Here is a 20,653-nt window from a genome sequence, read left to right on the forward strand (position 1 = left end):
CAGAACATTCGACTGCCAGCCTACTTGGTCCCTCCCTGGATCCAGTCCCTAAATGACCAGCCCCCTCCCCAAGCTTAGACACCTCTTGGAGTCCTGATTAGACCTATGCCATCCCAATAAGGACCTTCCCCAGGGTTGTCCTAGTTCTAACTACCCAAGCACCTCCCATTCTTCTTCTGGATCTGACCATCCACTCCACAACATCTTCATGGGACTCATGAAAATAGATTTCTATTCAAGTATCCATCTATGAATTTGTCTTTCTTAATTGTTATGCAATGCGTCCCCAGTGCCATCATATTATTGTCCTCTAGAGTGGCTGTCTTGTGCTATAGTGCAGGAAAAGTGGGACAACACACACGCATCATTCTTTGGAAGATTTGTGGTATGAAAACAGGATTTCAGCAGGAAGATACAGGACATGCATTGATTGGAAAGGAAGCAGTATGTCCACCCCAAAACCTTGCAGCCATGGAAAATGGGATTGAATATGAGTCCAAATCACCATGGATTACAATAAAAAGGACATCTGGAGGGGCGCACTGATGCCACTGACATTTATGTATCATGAGACATTCCCATCTGAAGTTGTAATGCCAAAAGATATAATCAAACCCTCCAGCCAATATAATGCATGTGTGACCATGTCTATTCTTGATTTGAAAACAATGGACTGCACCTTCTCTGAGCATGAAGTCCCAGGAAAAGCAGAGGTGAGAATTCTTCTTCAAATAATCCCCAGTGTAACAAACACAAATAGCTGCTGATTTTTCGCATTCCTCGTGACCGCTTTCAAAGTCCACTGACGTTACCCTCCAACCATCTCTCAGCGGAGGGCCAGTGATTATAACCGCAGGAACACCCTCACTGTTTCCTTTGATGAAGAATCATAAAGACAGGAGGAAATGGCATGACAACAGTCCAAGAACCACCAGAGCTTCTTTTCCAAGGTCTGACTTTTGTTATGGCATTTGGGTGAACGGTTATGTAAATAAATATCCCGTACTTCCTCTCATTAAGCTCACTTTATGTCGGAAGCCGCAGCTCGCGAGACACTTTGATATTGAGAGCGTCAAGTCTAGAGTGCTAAGTATGATTATAGTTCAGAGTTGTTTAGCTCTGCAAATGACAAGAACCTTTGCTAGCCTCTTTGACCCCAAAGTAGCAATTAGGAAAGCTCACTGTATGGTATATATCACATAATTATCCTTTCCCCACCCAGACACTAGTTTGGTGCCTGTTATTATTACCATTTACTAAAATTATACTCTATCTGACTAACACCCTGTCACTTCTCAGATTTGCAACCATGTCAGCATATTGAAATGTTTCACTTGGAAGAAGCTGTAAATAGCCATTAAGACAGATTGCCCCTTTACCTTTGCTTTGTGGTCTTCTACTACAATATCAGAGCCCATGGTTCTGGAGTAGTGATCCCCCCGCCCATGTCCTTTTTATTGTGCATTAATGAAGATTTAGATTTATGATGGTATCAGGGAATATGCAAAAATCCTCTTTTTTGCAAATTGGTATGCAAATTCCTATTTTTAACGCTGCTTGTCCCTGCAAAGGTTTTGTAGCTGACATACTGCTTTGTTTGTGATCAGTGCATGTCCTGTAACTTTCTGCTGAAATCCTGTAACTGTTCAGGCTTCTGTTCTTCTGTTTATTTTGTTATGAATATTGCAAATGTTACAGATCTTGGCCATCATCAACCAGTGGATCACATCTACAGTGTGATCAGAATCGATTTAGGTTGTTTCAGTTGACAGTCTGAATGGGTCTGCTAATTCTGGTCTTACTTAGAGTAGATCCATTGAAATTAATGGACATGATGAACTTCAACCTATTAATTTCAATGGCTTCTGAGTAAACCTTAGTTGGATGTAACCCAGCAAATGCTTATTTCCAATGGATGTGAATACTGAAAATATCAAAAACTATTTCAGATCTAGCTACTCTAATACGAAGAGACAGTAGGCTGCACCCAAAGGTTCCTTCTATTTAATGGAGGAATCGTCGTCCAAAAGTCAGTACAGGACAGTAATAACTCAAACTATTGTTGCTAATTATTTGGCCCCAGAGAAAATCCATACACAGTTACAGTTAGGCATGACTATGCCCATTGAGGTCACAACATGCTGCAAAGGGTTTTTTCCCCAACAGGAGTAAGCAGGACATACCTTCCAACAGGATGTGGCCCAAATCTGGGACACCATCTTCTAGATCAGGAATTCTGTGCGAGTCACTTAATTGTGCAATCACAGACCCAGAAAAAGCACTTTTTAAGGCACAGTGCCCCAAAACGCACATTTTGGGAGTTGCACAAGTTTGCAGACCCCCTAAAAATGCTTTTTTCGGGGTGAAATCTTGGCCCAAAGTCATGAGAAAGCAAGGCACCCCAAATGGCTGCCATGCTGTAGCTTGAAAAACAGGATGTCCCAGTTTTTCCAGGGCAGTTGACAGGTATGGTAAGGACAGATTTATCACATATCCAGTTATCTATCCCTTCCTTTCTCCAGTATAAGTGAATGACTATTAATCGCTAATATGGAAGAAGGAAGGGCCTTGCTTAGCGACAACACGATAATGGTGGCAAATCTGCTTACCATCCCTGAAACATGTGGCCTGTCCTCCCCTAGCAATGATGGGGTGCAATGTTTCTGTACAAAGACCCTCTGTTCCCATCCTACCTCTCACTCACTTAACACACAGAGGTTTACATATACAGCCCATCAAAATGATGGGCACCTCACCGGTTTAAAATAATTGCAAGGGGTTTTGTTCTAATTAATGAAAGTGAGAGCATGATAACAGTAGTTAGATCTACCCAAGTGCAGGCAGACACACAGCAAGCTTCAAAAACACTTCTGACCTAGCAGAAATAATTGCCCTATTATCCCAGACCTGGATCTTTGTTAAGAAGCTTATGAGGATACCATGCCAAATTATGTGGTGGTTTTATATAACGGAGGGTAGACAGATGTTTACTTGGAAAGGTTAAAGGGATAAAAACTCCATTTGCTTGTGATCTATTTGGAAGTGAATTCAGTCCCCCGCCGGTGATAGCAAAAATATATTATTATTATTATTATTATTATTATTATTATTATTATTATTATTATTAAACTACTCATTCTTCACCTGGTTTTGTAATTTAATAAAATGTACAGGATATATTTCTGCCCCTCTTTTACCCATTTGGTGCCACAATGCCTGTGTTTGCAGTTCAAGGGGATTATCTTTAATAAATGCACTGAGTCTATAGTGCAAAGGGGAATATTCAGTGAAATAGCTGTTCATGAGAAAATAAAAGAAATCCGACTTTTATTAATTTGATCCCGACATCATTCTCTTCATCTGAACCCTATGTTACGTTATGTTATGTTATTTTAGATGACCTGCCTCCATTTTGCTTATTTTATGTATACTTTAGTTCGTTTGGGAGCTCTATATTATAATAAAAATCTGTTCATACAGTGGTAATCTAGGAAAACATCGCCATGTCACTTCTCAAATTTCTATCGTTTTTAGTTTCATGAATTAGAAACTTTGGGTGAGTATGGGGAGAATGAAACGGTCCTGTTAAGTTTGCTTGCGAAAACAAGGTGTGGATACAGTTCTCCTTCTTGTGAGGTTTCAGCTCGAAAGAATTGCATAAGACACTCCAAAACAAATAAAGGCAGGAGATAAGTCGGAACCCTGATAGCATCAACATTCTTAATATAAACTGATGTGCATAAATGCCATGTTTCATGACTCAGGCTTCTCCTTACCCAAGGATGGGATGGAATTGCCTCAGAGGATCAGGATCATTCAAGAAGAGTTTCTTTGTCTCTTTGTGCTCTTTGTATTTCTTATAGAGTTGAGGGTGGATATTAGCGGGGTATGGAAGCAGCGTATTAAGCCCAAAGTTGCACCAGCAATACTCAGGGCAGCTTCTGCCAGCCCCCGTAAATCTTAGTAATTTTTTTAAGAAAATTTTTAATTAATTTTATTGAAATTATTTAGAACATCCGAAATCCAAACTCAGAGAAGATGAGGGTGAAACAAAACATAGTAGGACAGCAAGAAGCAGAATGGACTCAAATGTCATTTTGTTCATGCTTCTTAAGAATGGACTCATATGTCATTTTCTCCAGACGTACGGAATTTCCTTAAAAATAGTTCGAGAGTTTGCAAAAGAAACTCAACAAACAACTCTGCCCAAAAAAGGTTTTGTGTCCGGATTTTCAGTTTTTGAAATATGGCAACCCTCCTTCATACCTCTTCACAATTAAGAGCTCACTTTTAAGAGATGCTCACTTCAAACCAGCGAGGTACCCAAGCTATTTCCATATTGGGATCTCATGCATATCTTTATAGGGGGAACTATGAAAGAGCCATAGCTTTAACTGCAGAAGGTGCAGGCTCAATCTATTCCTCCCGCCACACCGAAACTCCTTTTAGGTTTCTTAGCATACATTGTCTTCCTCCACTTCCGCCACCCCCCCCCCAAAAAAAATCAAACTGGCTCCACACTTTTACTGGACAGGTTGGTTATTACTCCTTTGGATAGACAGTGGCTCAGTTTTCCCCCATCAGACCAAACCACTTTGCATTAGAAGAGCATGTAGGCCATGATATAATGCCAGTACATTATATGCATATAAGAAGGCGCTCATGGGGTATCATGTTATTTATTGAATATTAGTCCAGTATGTTTGGAAAATTGGTATATAAAGTGTTGTATATATAGAAGACTGTGGCTTCCAAAACCAGTTCCATGAAACATGGAAAGCAGGAGTGCTCCTTTCCTTGAAGTGGGACACAGGATTGACTTTGCCGGTATGTTTGTACTCTACTGACCTCCCCACCTCCTAACCTCTCCCATTGCCAGTAAGCAACAGCTCACCTGCCAAGAAGCTGGTACAGCATCTCCACCCCAGCCATTTAACCCTTGCCCTTCCTAAATGATACACCTCTCTAAAGTTCTGTGCTGCTTCAGAATTATAAAACAGTTCATATGATACGAATGCATATTTTTAGTATAATGTCAGAAACATGCTTACAATGCTAAGGTTAATGCTGTAAGAAGAAGAAGAACTTTCACACTGGTCAACCTGACTTCTAAGAAGTTTAGGCATTGTAATAAGTGTTGTTTTTTAATGTGCTACTTTCTCAGATGTTAAGATTAAAAGAGGAGACTAACCGGCTCAAAATGAATACCTACTGGCTTTGTCTAGAAAACTTTTAATCAGAGCAGTCAATTAGATGATAGATTTACAGCGTCTGGTTTCAGGAATGAAGCAGCTGACAATTAACATAAAGATTCAGTGCTTCTTCCCTTACAATGCAAGGGACTGACAATTTGGCCAAACTCATCGTGTCTCCGTTTCTTGCATGTGAGACTCAGTGAATATTATACCTTGTAAATGTGAAAAGTTGCAGAGATGCTGAATGATCTGCCAGTATTTGAGGCAGGAGAAGTGGGATACCTAGCCAGATGGTTAACTAGCATATTTTATGTTTTACAATCGCAGAAAGTTTCTTGCCTTTTCTGAAAATAACTTGTTTATAGCCTAACCTAAATTTGTCTCAGCTAGCACACAAGTTTTGGAAGAACCCTAGCTCAGGAGGTAGAACATTATGCCTTGCAAAAGGCCCCATGTTCAAACTCTCTTTTTCATTGTGCATTCAAGATTATTCATGATCATGATGTCTTGGGGTCGTTCTACATGATCCTGCCAAAGGTGACAGACATACTAATTGGCTTCTAGTCCATGCATCTTTGATACCCAGGCTGAAATCCTCCAACATTTTATACTACAAAAGTCCTGGTTTATTATTATTTTTGTTCCACTTTCGTCATGCTATAGTGCAAGAGTATCCTTCCAGATCTCAATAATGCAAGAGCACTGGGGAAGCATTGCACAACAATTAATAAAGTGGAATTATGAGTACGCAGTAAATATCAGCCACCAACACACTATGATTGTGTCATGTTACAGAAAAGACTAATAACCTGGATGGGCCTTCGTTCAGTACAAGGTAATTTAGGATAGGAAATTAACATGAAATTGAATGAGATAACAAAATCTCATCATGCCTGTGTTTAAGTGCCCATATTTAGGACTGCCACACTCAGTAATTAACTTAAATTTGGAAAATCTTCCATCTGGGATGAATTACTCCATCGGCCTTATTTAATTCTTTATCAAACAAAATAAAAAGAAAGAAGAAATATGTTCTTCTGGCATCTCCGTCTCTTTATTATACGTGAACGACAAATCAAACTGGAGGCTTCACAGTAGCTCTATTTTGGTGAAGTGCTTTTGGATTCCCCCACACTTACAGGATGTCTGGAATTCAATCTATTCAGGATGCTTGATTATAAAAACATTAGCCGACAAACCCAGACAGGAGTTACTAGCAGTATATTTAAAGGGGATCAAAAAACAGACTGGGAGGTAAGACAAGCAAGCAGCTGATGACAAGAATACTGTTCATGGAAGGCTATATATATATATATATATATATATATATATATATACATATATTCATTGTTGAGAAACTTTAAATAGCCAAGGACAAATGCTGCCCGGTGTTATTTAAGAACTGGACCTGTGACTGGAGCTATCTCTGTCTTCACCATAGTTGACACTTATTGCGTTAGGTTATTGTGTAAGCCTTACTAAGCCCTTCTTCCAAGAATTTATCATCCGTCTAAGAAACAGCTCTCAGTTTCATTTGACCATTTTGAGTTCAATGTGGCTGGACTTCCTCTCTTATTGAGCTAGTCATTTTAATTCTTTAAAATCAATTTCACTCAGTGCTGAGTAATTGGTAGACATGGGTGGAATTCAGCTTTGTGATAATACAATTGTTCCCATTCTGCTTGCCAGATGGAATGATCATCCCTCTCCTTCCCCCTCCAGGCATTGCTCTGTGGGTTCTCCTGTTCCTCCAGAGAGTACAGAATGGGGTACAGATAAAGCTTAGGACTTTCTATCCATGACCCTTGAATTGGAGCCATATTTCCTATCTCTAGGCCACACCTCTCAATGGCTCTCTTCATGAACTCTTGCATATCTGTAAAGTAAACTGAACTATGGTTTGTAAACAATAGTAGTAGACCTCTGACCATTCTTATGTGTGTACATAACACTTTTGGGGTTCCAAAGTTTTTTGTTTTTATTTTTTACAGTATAGTGATTTTGAGATTGCTCCCATTGTTAAGAAGCAGGGGAAATGCCCAGTGAAGTGTATAAAGTTATTTTAATCACTGTGGTGTTCTGAAAGGTGTCATGTTATCTTTAGACAATCGGGAAAGCCTAATCCTTCAGCTTAAGGAAACATTAGGTACTTGGCACTTCTTTTCAAGATCTCAGCTTGTTTTCTGCTACAAGTTAGTATTAAATTAAATCACCAAGCAATCTCAGGGCTGACAAGCAGAAGCAGAAGAAAGAAGAGGCTATGAAATCTTCAAGCTTTTACTTGTATCCCCCCACTCCCCCAGTGACTAATTTGCAGGGTACATTTGCTACTTTCAAGGTCAAATTACACATTTGGAAGTGATCTGAAGGCTGCCCTGTTTGGGGAAGTTTTTAATATTTGATGAATTATTGTATAATATTTTGCTGGAAGCCGCCCAGAGTGGCTGGGGAAATGCAGCCAGATGTGTGGGGTATAAATAAAGTATCATCATCATCATCATCTGTCTTTTTGCCAGCCTGTGACATCTGGACTACTATACCATGCAGATTACCATAACAATCATGATTAGTCTTATAAGTAATACCGTATTTTTTGCTCCATAAAACACACTTTTTTCCTCTAAGGGGAAATGTCTGTGCGTCTTATGGAGTGAATGTGTGGTCCCTGGGGCTGCGCTTCCCCCACCGCCAGCCTTTCCGCTGCTCCCCGACCTGCTCTTTGGGTCAAGCAGCTCTGGGGTAGCCTGCGAAGCCTCCGCAGGGCAGCGGGGAGCCTTCATCCCGCTGCCCTGGGGAGGCTTCGTGCGGCTATCCCTGGCTTTTGCGGGAGGTGGGGGAAGGGACAGAGCAAGGCTCTCTCACTTCCCCCACCTCCCGCAAAAGCCCCCAAGAGCCACATATATTTTTTTCTTGAATTCCCCCCCCCCCAAAAAAAGTAGATGAGCTTTATGGTCAGGTGCACCTTATGGAGCGAAAAATACGGTATATTAATGAGACAATCCAAAGACAGCTGAATGGTGGCAGGGCAAGGTTGAACCACTGCTGCACCTGCCAACCCATTGCCCATCCTGGCCAGGGTGGGAAGTTGGTGGAAGCAAACTGCTGTGCCAGCATGGAGCTGGTGCAGCGATTGCACCTAGCTCAGACCTGACGCCATCAAGTGACAGCAGTGGAGGCAGCTAAGATACTGATGGCTCCCAAAGCCAGCTTAATCTCTCCCTACCCCAGTACTTCCTGTTTTGAAGCTTCCTGCAAGCAGAGGCCAGTGGAGGCTGGCAGGGCTTGGCACAGGGCCACTTTGGTGCAAAGGGGGTTTGGATTGTAGCTTCATGTACTCTCATTAACATTGCCATATTTTGCATGATTAATATATCACCTGTGTTTTTGGTTCTTAATCATTTTATTGCTTTATATTATGTTTTAATTCTTTTTGTTTTGTGAGATGCCCAGAGAAATTATATTATGGGGTGGAAATATAAATTCATCTAATAAACAAAATGTCATTTGACTGTTCCCCACCCACAGCCATTCCACCTGACTGCATCAGAAGGAAAAGTGAGTCAGCCAGACTCCTTCCATCAGTTTGGACCATATGTCTCCTCTTCTCTACAGTACCTGAATTTGCTTCTTTTCCTTTCCCCTTCCTAACCCATTTCTTGTAAGCCATTTATTTGTGGACTGTCTCCAGAGCATTCTTAGAGCTGGTAAAATATAGGGGGAGGGAGGGAGAGAGATTTGGGGCATGTAATTTCATATTTCTGACATTACCAGATGAGGATGGATAAGTGCAGCAGACGGAATGAACTGAGGACACGATCCTCTCACATGAAATTCTGGTTCTCAGTGTTAATGGTTTCAGAACTCACAGAGTTAAAGAGTTCTGGTGACGTCTCTTTCCTGAGGCGTGGTTAGAAACACTTAAGGGAGGGGTTTGACTCCGTGTGTTTCAGTCTGTTTTTCGGACGCGATGCGAAAGGGAGAATGTGTCAGTTCTCGCCAGGTCTGAATTTATGATGTTATTCTTCATGATTAAAACGCAAGAGTAGATAAGGACTGCTTTGTGTCTGCTCTGATTTATTCCACACGTGCTGCACTCTGCTTCTCACCGCTGTGTTTCGCTCTGCTACCGGCAAGAGAAAGAGGCCTGAGGAGGATTTTTGCGGGAGGCACGGATAGCTTGCAGAGTTTCGCAACGGAAGTGGTGCCGGGCTCCATGTTCAGTCTCTGTGTACCCTCTTGTCCGGTGTAAATAATCCGAACAGGTTATGGGTGCTCGCCAAAGCTTTGAAGCATTGCAGGAACGTCCCACGTGTGGGGGAAGCCAGCAGGAAAGTTGCTGGGCCAGCTGGAGCTCTGGAGCTGTGTCTTTGAAGCTGGAAGGAGCTCGCTGGGAGGAGAAGCCGATCTGCCGGAGCCGGGAGACGTGAGTAAGCTCAGCCCCCGGGGAGGAGGAGATGGCTCAGTCACAGGAACACGGCTTTGAGCTTAAGCTGCCGTGTGCGAAACTAACTATCAACTCGTGGCTAGAGTGGAGTTATTTAGCAGAGTTGTCCCTAGTTGGAGCCAAGCTCTGGGAAACAGTCACGCCGATGTCTACGTCAGCTGGGGCTGGTGCAAGCCAACGTGAAGCTGAGGAGCGTGTGCTTACTTTTCTGGCTGAGAACGTCAGTGCTGATTTGAGGCCTATAGTTCTGGATGCAAGGAAGCCTGAGGTCGCTTGGGTAGCTCTCCAGGAAGCGTGTAAAGCTGGGGGCAGGAGCCAGGGCCGGGAGCGGGCTGCATCAGGTCAGAAAAAAAGGCAAGAAAGCACGGAAAGCCGGTGCACAGCTGGGAAAGGCTGTGGGACCCCTGAGGGGGGCGAAGGGACTGTTGCCACTGCTGCTGCTGCTGCTGGTTTAGCAGAGTCTAAAAGCTGCGTGGGTGATGTAACATGTCTGCGTGAGGAGCTTGGAGAGAGGCAAGCTGCTGGGGGCCCTTTACCCATCACTGGGGGTGCAGGAAAGCGTCCTGGGAGCCCTGTGAGCAGTGGGGGGGCGGTGAGCGGTAAAAGCTCAGAGAAGCCTCTTTTTCCAAAGGCTGCCAAGAGTTGTTTGCGTCGTGAGTCGAAGCCTGGGAAACACGACAAAGCTGAAGGCTTCAAGGCCAGCCATCTGCTGCAGAGGGAGATACGTGCTGCAAAGTTGTCTGGGAACTCTGAGATAAGTCCAGTCTTCAGAGCAACGCAGGAAGTTGCGGTTACGGAAGTTGCCAAGGACAGGTGCAGCCAGACATTTGTTGGCATGGCAACGCTACAGAGCAATGCCAGCAGGGACACAACTGTGAAGTGGGTGCTGGACTCAGGAGCGAGTCATCACCTGATAACGCCATCTGCTGGGGAGCTGCGGAATTGCAGGGCTGTTTTAACTGGAATGACTTGTAAATTCGCTGACGGGAAAAAACGAAATGTATCTAAAGCAGCAAATGTCTATGTTTCTGTTTTGCAGGCGGAGCTGGAGTGCTTCATTGTACCAGGGATGAAGTGTTGCCTGTTATCGGTTTCTGCTCTGGCGAAGCAGGGATACAAAAATTGTTTTGAAAATAATACCTGTTCCATTTTCAGAGGGGGGAGGCAACTTGTCAACGTGGAGAGCAAGGACAATCTCTTTGTTCTGGAAACACCTCTGGAGGGTGGTGGGAATGCAGGGAAAGCACAGGCGCAGTGTGCTAGTGTTCCCAGCCATGATTCATGTGTTCATGTATGGCACAAGAGAATGTCTCATGCTTGTCTGGAGGATGTTAAGAGGCTGCCAGGCTGCACCAAAGGTTGTAAAATCACGCCATGTGAGGGATCCCTAGTGTGCAGGGCATGCAGCAAGGTTAAAAGGTGCAGGTTTCCCGGGGTAAAGAGGGTAACCACAAAACCTTTTGAGTTGATTCACACAGACCTTACGGGACCAATGAAGTGTGAGAGTCTGGGTGGGGCCAGGTTTCTGCTATTGATATCGGATGATTTTACCCAGAATTTATGGTCTTTTTCTCTCAGGTCGCAGAGAGAGGCGGCGCAACTCATCCAGGATTGGGTTGCGGAGGTGGAACTAAGGTTCTCCACCAAGGTGCAAGCGTTCAGGAGCGACCGTGGGTCACAGTTCACTGGGTCTGCTCTGAAGGAGTTCTTCAAGGAAAAGGGAATTCGTCACCAGGTGACGGGTGCAAAGTCTCCTCAAGAGAGAGGCGTGGCAGAGCACAGGAGTGAAGCACTGGCTGAAGTTGTCAGGGTTTTACTGTGTGACTCTGGGCTGCCTCAGAGCTTTTGGAGTGAGGCTGGGAAGTTTGCCAGCTTTGTTTTTAACAGGTCCTACAATCACGATGTAGGTGACACACCGTATTTTCTGTTGCACAAGAGGAAGCCACAGGTGCATTTCTTCCGTTCGTTTGGTTCCAAGGCTTCAGTGCCAATACCAACAGCGCAACGGAAGGAGGGTGGTCCTAGGTACCAGGACATGATCTTCTGTGGGTATGATCCTGCAACAAATGGGTGGAAGTTTGCATACCCAGAGGGTGATCAGACCACGCTGCTGGTCAGCAAGCATGCTGAGTTCTTTGAGCAGGATGGTTGGTCACAGCCTAGGTATGGTTCTGATTTTCTCTCAGAATGCTTGTCTGATTCTGAAGGGGAAGAAAGGGAGGAAGGAGAGGCAGAGGCGGAGCCCGTTGCTGAAGACCAGGTTGCTGATGATGGTCAAGCACAGGGGTGGGTTTCTCCACAGGTTAAGAGAGAACCCAAGAGTGAGCCTTCATCTCCTGTTAGCCAAGTGCAGGAAGCCCGAAGACGCAGCAAGTCAGAGGGGGAGTCTTCTGAGCTTGCTGGAGACACACTTGCTGACCCCAGTGGGTCAGGAGGAGCGCCCGAGGTTGTGCTCCGGCGGTCAACTCGGACCACAAAGGGCATTCCACCAGAGAGGTTTCAGGTCACCAGTGCGTGGGTTGGTTTCGCACAGTGTGATTCTGGGAGTGTGGAAGGGATTCAACAATTGCCTGGGATAGATGCCAGTGGGAGGCAAAAGGCAATGGGAAGTGAGTTGAACTCAAAGAGGTCTGTAAATAGGGGTTCACAGTTTCCCTCAGGATTCGTGACGAGAGGGGGTGTTAATGGTTTCAGAACTCACAGAGTTAAAGAGTTCTGGTGACGTCTCTTTCCTGAGGCGTGGTTAGAAACACTTAAGGGAGGGGTTTGACTCCGTGTGTTTCAGTCTGTTTTTCGGACGCGATGCGAAAGGGAGAATGTGTCAGTTCTCGCCAGGTCTGAATTTATGATGTTATTCTTCATGATTAAAACGCAAGAGTAGATAAGGACTGCTTTGTGTCTGCTCTGATTTATTCCACACGTGCTGCACTCTGCTTCTCACCGCTGTGTTTCGCTCTGCTACCGGCAAGAGAAAGAGGCCTGAGGAGGATTTTTGCGGGAGGCACGGATAGCTTGCAGAGTTTCGCAACGGAAGTGGTGCCGGGCTCCATGTTCAGTCTCTGTGTACCCTCTTGTCCGGTGTAAATAATCCGAACACTCAGTTGGGTTCGTCGTTGCTCCTCCCTTTCCCCAATAGTTATTGCTGGGCTCGCTGTTGTTGTCAGTTAATGATATTGTTCCCTGCCAGCCCTTGTTATGGATGAGTGAGATATTTATCTCACAGACCTATGGTACAAACTGAAAGCACTGTAACTCAACTAGTGTGCCACTGTGGAAAGTTTGCTGGGCTATGTCATAAACTGTTTTTCAAAAATTTGGGATCTGATCCCATGTGAATTACCTTTCGGTCCCATTGACATTGGTGAAACTCTACATTCTTAACTCCAAGTATTTTAGCTGAGTAGTAAATTGTGTTGTCAATCTATTTCATGGAAGAGTATTGGTGAAAAGAAACGGATTCAACAGCAAACTGGAGCTTACACAAGGAACACAGATGGTCTTGAATTTTTTTTTACATTACCTCTGAGTCTTCAAAGTACAGCCATGATTCCACAAGCGCACTTTGTTCTACTCACGATTAAACACATATGGTAACAAAAGGTATTAAGATTTTTTTCCTGACATAGGAAATCATACTCTGCTTTACTATTGCGGTAATAACAACTGGTCTCAAGGGTATGAAGATTGCTTGGCTTAGACACTAACCAGATGCAGTGATGTCAAGCCCAGAAAACACACTGGAGTAGTATTGCCAAAATGCTCAGCAATGGGTTTTAGGTAATGCAATATATATGCAATGTGTGTTAAAATGCTGGAGTCTGCATGATGCAGGTATTGTTTAGACACTTTGAGGAAATGATAAGATTGTATCTAACTGAATTACAGAAATTATGTGGGGAAACAGTTGGGGAAAAGTGGTTTTATTCACATGGAACCATGGAGTCTCACTTCAAACAGCTATATGGTACATTCTGCTATTCATCAGAAGGATATTCTGTTATTGTCAGATGCAGAGTATTAATATTTTTTTCTAAAACAATTTCATAGATCATTTACATCAGAGAAAGAGCCAGTGGGGCCAGATGGTCCAACAGAAGTAATTAATCATGTTACCATTTGAGCACAGGTCAGACAAATAGTAGTTTCCTTACTGTCCCAACAAAACTCCTATGAATGAAAGACTCTGGGTTGGTCCATATGCTTACTCTAGTAGTAGATGACATGGTCAGGTGATTCTGCTTACCTAACCTATGGATGGTTGTGTCACTGCTCACAAGAAGATATACAGTGAAGGGAGAGGCAGTGAGGTTGGCATGGTGCAAACACCACTGGCTGAGAAAATCCAGTGCTCTTGCTGGTGTGTTTGCATTGTGCTGACCTCATCAAAACATCTCCCTTCACCCTCCCAGTAAGCAGCAGTGATGTGACCAACCAGAGGTCAGGTGAGCAGGTCAGCCACTAGTGGTTTACTCTCTTCCTTGCTGACCACTTTCTTTCTTCCTTTGCAATAACCCACCCACACAATCTTTCTTCCAACGTGGAACCCAAAGTGGTAAACATGTCATTCTCAGATGGCTTTCCATGTAAGAACAGACCAGATCCAGATCTGCTTATCTCAAGCAGGGTTCTGGACCCCTGCGCCTTCAAAAAGTACAGTGGACTGTACTTGCAACAAAAGCCCCCCCCCCCCTCCAGTCACTCACCACATACACAAGTCAAAATTTTGCTCATTATTGACACATCCATGTTCACAAATGAGCAAATAAAATGGTGGTGTGTGACCAAGTTCACTAGCATGCATAGATTCTGTAGCAGCTGGGATGGTGGGGCAGAGCTACTGAGCTGCCTTCCCAAAACTGGTGGCACTGTAGCTTACCTGGATGGGAAGCGGGTGCAGAGGAGCAGCAAAATATGAAAATAGGATTTCTAATATTCTCTGTCTTGTCATAAGGTGCTTTTACAGAGCAGTTTACTCTGGACTCAATGCAACTCATATGCTGTATGCCAGTTTTTCTCAGGTCAGAATCTGCATGGTATCACCCTCATCAAAATGCATTCCATATTTCGCCTCCTGCCCTAAATTTAATCTAGATTCACCATTTCCACAGGTTTCTTTCTTTCTTTATTGGCTTTTCCGTGGAAATGGGAAATCTGGATTATTTGAGCAAATAATAAGTGGCAACACTTTGGTAAGGATGTGACTGTGCTGATGCAGTGATAAATGGCCTTGTGGAAGTTCCCAAATGCTCATAACTGCAGTTATATTGACTGATATTTCTGAAGACATTGTGTGCTGCAGTTCTATCATAACTCTGCATGAGAATTGCAATAAAAATGCAAACTTATAACAAGAAAAACTGTGTTATCAGTCAAGAATCACCAAACCCAAAATATTTCTGTTGGTGCAAAACATACATTGCATATCTAGTCTACATAATTTATTTTCAGACCACCTTGCATTTCTACCTCTCAGAGTCTGAATCCATGAAAAGTTTATTATTATTCTCTCTGTTTCCTGAGGCAATACAATTTTCTCTTCACACCACCAAATGTAGCTTTTAATTAAATCAAGACCTCGAGCAGAGCAAAAACACTAGACACGTGTAAACTATTTGAACGGCAAATGCAAGTGTTCTGTACTTTCCATTTGCTGCTGGTTGAGGAAAAACAACAACACTTTCCTTTTAAATGCTGGCAATGCACATCCCTCCATATGCATAATGTGCAAAAGGAAAAGCCACATATGTCTGGGTTCAATAGGTCTGAGCTCACTTTTTTTTGTGGTAGAGCCAAGCCACATATACGTGAAATACAATGTGTACAGATTTTTGCCCAGTATTGATTCCAGCCGTAGGGTAATGATACTTGTAAAACTGTAGCTGTCTAATAAGAAATGTATTAAGAACCCTTTCTAGGTTCCCGCATGGTCATAGCAGCTCACAAATGTCTAAGCTTAAATCTACACCATACTTTTAGAAGGAAAATCCAGACAGCTAATTTTTTTTTCAGGCTGTAATGGAAATGTTTTAGCAATATATGCAAAACTGGTGTGTGTCCCAGTTTCAGAATGAAAAATTCAAAGGAAATCCAATTCTTCCATTCATTTCAGTCCAAATCATTAACTGTTTCATGTTGTATGACAGGAAAGGGAAATTTCAAGCCCAGGGGCCAAATGCCCGCCGGGTTTCACTATTCAGTCTCTAGAAGTCATCTTAGGCCCACAGCCCTCCCGAGCCCAGCGTCGAGCATTTTTGCCTGACTGGAATGGGCCCTTTATGCTTCTTGCATAAGTGAGTAGAAACTATTGTACTGTACAAAGGTAAAATTTACATTTGTTGATCTTCCCACTTTTGCTTTTGGCCCCATCCTTCACTAGCATGTGGCCCTCAGAAGGTTGATCTGAATGGAATGTGGTCCTTAGGCCTAGAAAAGGCTTTCCTTTGGCACCAACCATGATCTCTCTGTGTGTTTGTGGGATTCTAGTATCTGAACTAACCACACCATCCCGCTATCCTTCACCATCCCTGAAACCATTTACCACAACTGCAATGGTAACATAGGAAGCTCAGGGCAAGATACATACAAGGGCGTATTGCAATAGCAAGCCTTGAAGATCCTACCTTTTTTGAGATTCCCCTATTATATTGGATAGTTGTTTAAAAGGAGGAGGAGGAGGAGGAGGAGGAGGAGGAGGAGGAGGAGGAGAAAGCTCTTTCCAGTTTTTGAACTTTACACTGTTGCTGAGAGGCTGATACAAATTGGCACTCATAGAGTATCACTTGGATGAGGTAAGTGGCTTTTTTTGCTCTCTTCCATTTCTTGGAAGGATAACACTGAGCGCATGGTTGAGAGGCCTTAGCTATGCTTTAAGGGTGTGTTTAAGCTCTCTAGGACCAATTTCTGAGGCAAGATGTCTAGGCAACTGAATCATTCTGCTCATTAAATGGGCAATCTGGAAACATCACCTGTCCAGCCTGATCCCATTTCCAATAATAGGTGAAGTCAAGACCCATTCTCCTTAAGCGAAGGGGGGAAAGGAACGCTGATTCATGTTTCCTTGACTCCTGTTTCCACTTTAATGTCTGAAGTGAGATTTCTGGATTTCACTTGGAAGTCATTTGTCCATTCCCCCCACCCCACCCCCACTTTTGCTTCTTAGTAATGTATTGTATAGTAGTTTATTTATTTATACTTAAGGTTATTTAGAAGCCAAATTTCCACCATAAAAGCCCTCAGAGCTGCATCCATGATAATTAAAAGAATGAAACAAACATAAAACACATTTAAAATTAATTTATCAACACATCTGAAGTCTAAAACAACAGATTCATCAAGAATAAAACAGTGTGGACTAATCTTTAGAGTATGGCAAGATTTTCTAATATATAATTTAGCATGGATTATTTATAAAAAGACAGGACATTTCTACCAGATTTTTTTCCCCTATTAAAAAAAAAAGCTTTGTGGAACTGCATATGATTACATTTGATCTGATACGGAACACAATTCTTCTATGAAGCCATGGCCTGGTTCACATACAATGCTAAACCAAATCATGGCTAAGTGTGAATGTGGGAATGTGCAGGTTCTTACAGCAAAAATTGTGGCCATTTCACTCCTCCCCAGTCTTGTGGCTGTTTTCCTACTCAGAGCTAAGATGATTTGGCTTTGTGTTATGCCTGAAACCAGGCTCATGGGTTCTCTCACTCAAGACATATTATGAGCTATAGCTTAGTTTTGTCCTTAGTTTACTGCTCTAAGGGCTACAAACCATGAGCCTGGGTTCAATGCAATATTAAACCAAACCATGGCTTAGTTCCTGGAAGCACAACAGAACTGAGGGAGAAGGAAAAACTGCCACAACTTTTGCTATTGAGTACAAGCATGCTCGCATGTTCATAATTCACCATGGTTAAAGATAAAAGATAAACATTATGTTTTGAGGTCCACAGCTACAATTCACTTTCCTTGTGCATCTTCAGATATCTGTCCTTGATTTCTTTATAAAAAATGGGTTTAGTCAAATGAATGGATGAATTAAATGTCCTGCCAACTTAAAAACAGTAACACTGTGCCATTTCCATTCAATTAATTTCCTAAACATATTGTTGGAAGCAGAGCTGTACCAAGTATTGGCTACCCACGCCTGTACAAAAAACTGTCTGACTGCTAATTTAATCAGGAATTATTTTCCTTCAGGCCAGTCTGTATGAATGGTGCTGGACACAGTAAGGACAAATACCAAACCGAGCCTTGAAACATATTGTTTCTGAAATGTATTACTGTCCTTTGTCTGTGTTCATTCAGGCTGGATGTTTTCCTGAGAAAATTTTCCTGTGCCTCCTTTTTTCCCAGGTCACTCATAGACCCATTGACTTCCTGCTGGTGTGAGACAAATATCTGGGGAGTCCTTCCAATTGGAAACCATATTCTACATTACTCAACTTTTCTCCCACCCCCTTTCCTTAGATCTACTGTCCAAGCAGTACTATAATTATGAGTACAGGGCAAACAAGCACTCCTTTTTAAAGTTAACAGGTTTATCCCTCTGGTTTCTGTCCCTAGCTAACAGGCTCTCAGTATGGAACCAGTGAGCTATCCAGAGATATAGTTGCTGCTGAGTTATAATCATCCCATAAGACCTGGAACATTAACCTATCCTGAAATGTAGCAATGTCTAGATTTTGATCCACCTCTATCACCTGTGGCCCAGAGGACAGCTCTCGCAAGCTGTCAACTCACTTTGGCTTCTGCACTAAGTTCTGTCACAGGTTTGGGACAGTATGAGATTAATCTGAAGGGGGTTAGAGTTGATATGTAGACATGCCATTAGATTTACTGCATAAGACTTGTTTCTTTAACCCCAAGCATGCCTGAATGGCCGTTTCCCACTGTTCCCAGATCAATACCACAGAAGATGGCTTGGAAACATGTAGTGTCTCTGAAGAGAAGGGAGAATACTGTGGGGTCACTTCTATGCTCACCTCAGAAAGCCAGGCTTTTGTTCTAGATGCATGATGGCGTCTCTGTGAGCCATGTGGGCTTGCTAGAGTGTTTAACCTAATCCCCTAAACAGGGGATTTCTGTCTACTATATGTCAGCTCCCTACAAAAGCACTTTTCTTCACTTTTACTCATTCAAAGCAGTAAAGCTGAACCTCCTTGCTGAGGTGCAATTGAAAATGCGGTGCAAATAGACCTCCAGAGGAATCTGGGTTGAGTGAATGGTAATGCCTTGTGCTTCTTATACAGCAGGATATTCCGCACAGTTTCCAACGCCATGTGCAAAGAGGTGATTTTGTTGGTTTCCCCTAATAGAGTCCTGACTAAGGAGGTGATTGCATTTCAGGACAAACGGTTACAGCAACTATGGTGAAAGGTGATTAAAGAGTACTACACCGAGTAATGTTTTGGCCTTGATGTGGTGCCAGCTGGCATGGAAGCTGCAGAACAAACCTTTGCTTCAACTGCTTCCCCTCCTGCTACTAAAATCTTATCAGTCTCTCTCTTTTTGCCTCAAGAAAGGCATTTTTGCAGATGTTTCAGGGAGGATACAATTAGCCCTTTTCTATTGTATTTGTAGGGACATTAGGGCTTCTTTCCGGAATGAAATAACACTGCTTCTCTCGGGACTATTACTCAGCCAGAGAGAAGGGTGTTCTTAAGGAGCTTGTTGGATGGTTTTGCAAAAAGATGAATGAAACTGTTTAAAACAGAGCTGGGGCTTGGCACCCTCATGATTCAAGAGACCTCACATTGCAATTGGGCCATGCCACGCTCATAAAACAAATTGAGATCCATGTGACATCTTCTGTCTTTCCTTTTTCAAACTGCAGAAAGTCTGTCTTTTTCCAGAACAGAAATGTAACCTCAATTGCCAGAGGTGGAGCTGCCTGTAGGACTCTACTGTAATCTTTTTAAAAAAGATTGGGGATGAAGTGGACAGAGGCATAAAGTTATCACAGTTCAGCACATGTCCACTGTAACACTTATGGTACACATCATTTTATGACTTTGGTTATTATTATTATTTAAATAAATTATTTAATTTAAAAATCCACACACAAATGATTAAACATGATTCTGGTAACCATCATTTTAGCAACATGGTTCAAGACAGTGACTGGAAAGCATGTTTTAGAAAGAAAGAAAGGTGAATCATAATGGTGTAATACTTGTCTTTCATAGGAAAGCTGCCTCACAGACAGTAGCTGAAGAGTGAAACCATGGAAGACCAAGAAGAAAGGTAGGAAATCTGTTATTTAATTTCCTGATAGTACACTTTAATGTGACTGAACCATACAAATCTTCTGTCACTTGCTTCGAAAACCTCTTTGGGTTATAAAGCAGGACACATGTGTTCTAAATAAAGTAATAAAATGTCATGCTATCACACTTACTGAAAGACAATGGATGCTGATTTCCCTTTTTGCATTGTAGAAACAAGATGCCCACTGGTGCTTGTGGATGTGATGGAATGTGGATTGTGAAACCTGTTTTCTGGATCTTACATACTCTACAAAGTCATGTGCAAGACTTGGAACTATAAATGTTACCATAATAGACTGCAAAAGAGGTAGTTTAATAAAAGCAAATTGAAGTTGTGGCTTATGCTTTAAGGCAGCCAAGCCAGGTGATTCCCTTTTGGCATGCTTTGATTGCAAAACTGTATGCATTTTTTATTGTAAAGAAATGTTATAAAGGTGTCATAACCACTTCCAAAATATTATGAGTGCTGGCTGTAAGCTACTGAGGTGTTTCTCAAGACTGTGAGTGAGATTTTCTCTAAAATTCAGTCAGGATTTTGTTCAGTTGGGATATTGTTTATTCTTTTTTTTTAAAAAAACAACCCTGTGCTTAAATTGGATGCTTATACTTTGAAGGAAAAGCAGCCGCATGGGACCTGATCTGAAAAGCATTCTTTAAAAAAAAAATCATTTTTAATTTTTTAACAGTGTTCTATGCATTTAAATCATTTTCAATTTTTTACACATCTGAGATTACTTGAATCCCTG

General features: G+C 42.5%; 1 long non-coding RNA gene across 2 annotated transcripts in view; it reads left to right on the top strand.

Moving 5' to 3' along the window:
- LOC308474885 overlaps positions 1 to 20,362 on the top strand; it is a 56,399-nt gene extending 36,037 nt beyond the window's left edge. For both annotated transcript variants that reach the window (XR_013984994.1, XR_013984995.1), the window contains 2 exons: positions 19,827 to 19,884; positions 20,079 to 20,362. This is a non-coding gene — a long non-coding RNA (uncharacterized lncRNA). The remainder of the gene's footprint in view (positions 1 to 19,826; positions 19,885 to 20,078) is intronic.
- The last annotated feature ends 291 nt before the right edge of the window (positions 20,363 to 20,653 follow it).

This window comes from Podarcis pityusensis (genome assembly GCF_964106645.2).
Source record: "Podarcis pityusensis genome assembly, chromosome: 4".
NCBI classification, from domain to species: domain Eukaryota; kingdom Metazoa; phylum Chordata; class Lepidosauria; order Squamata; family Lacertidae; genus Podarcis; species Podarcis pityusensis.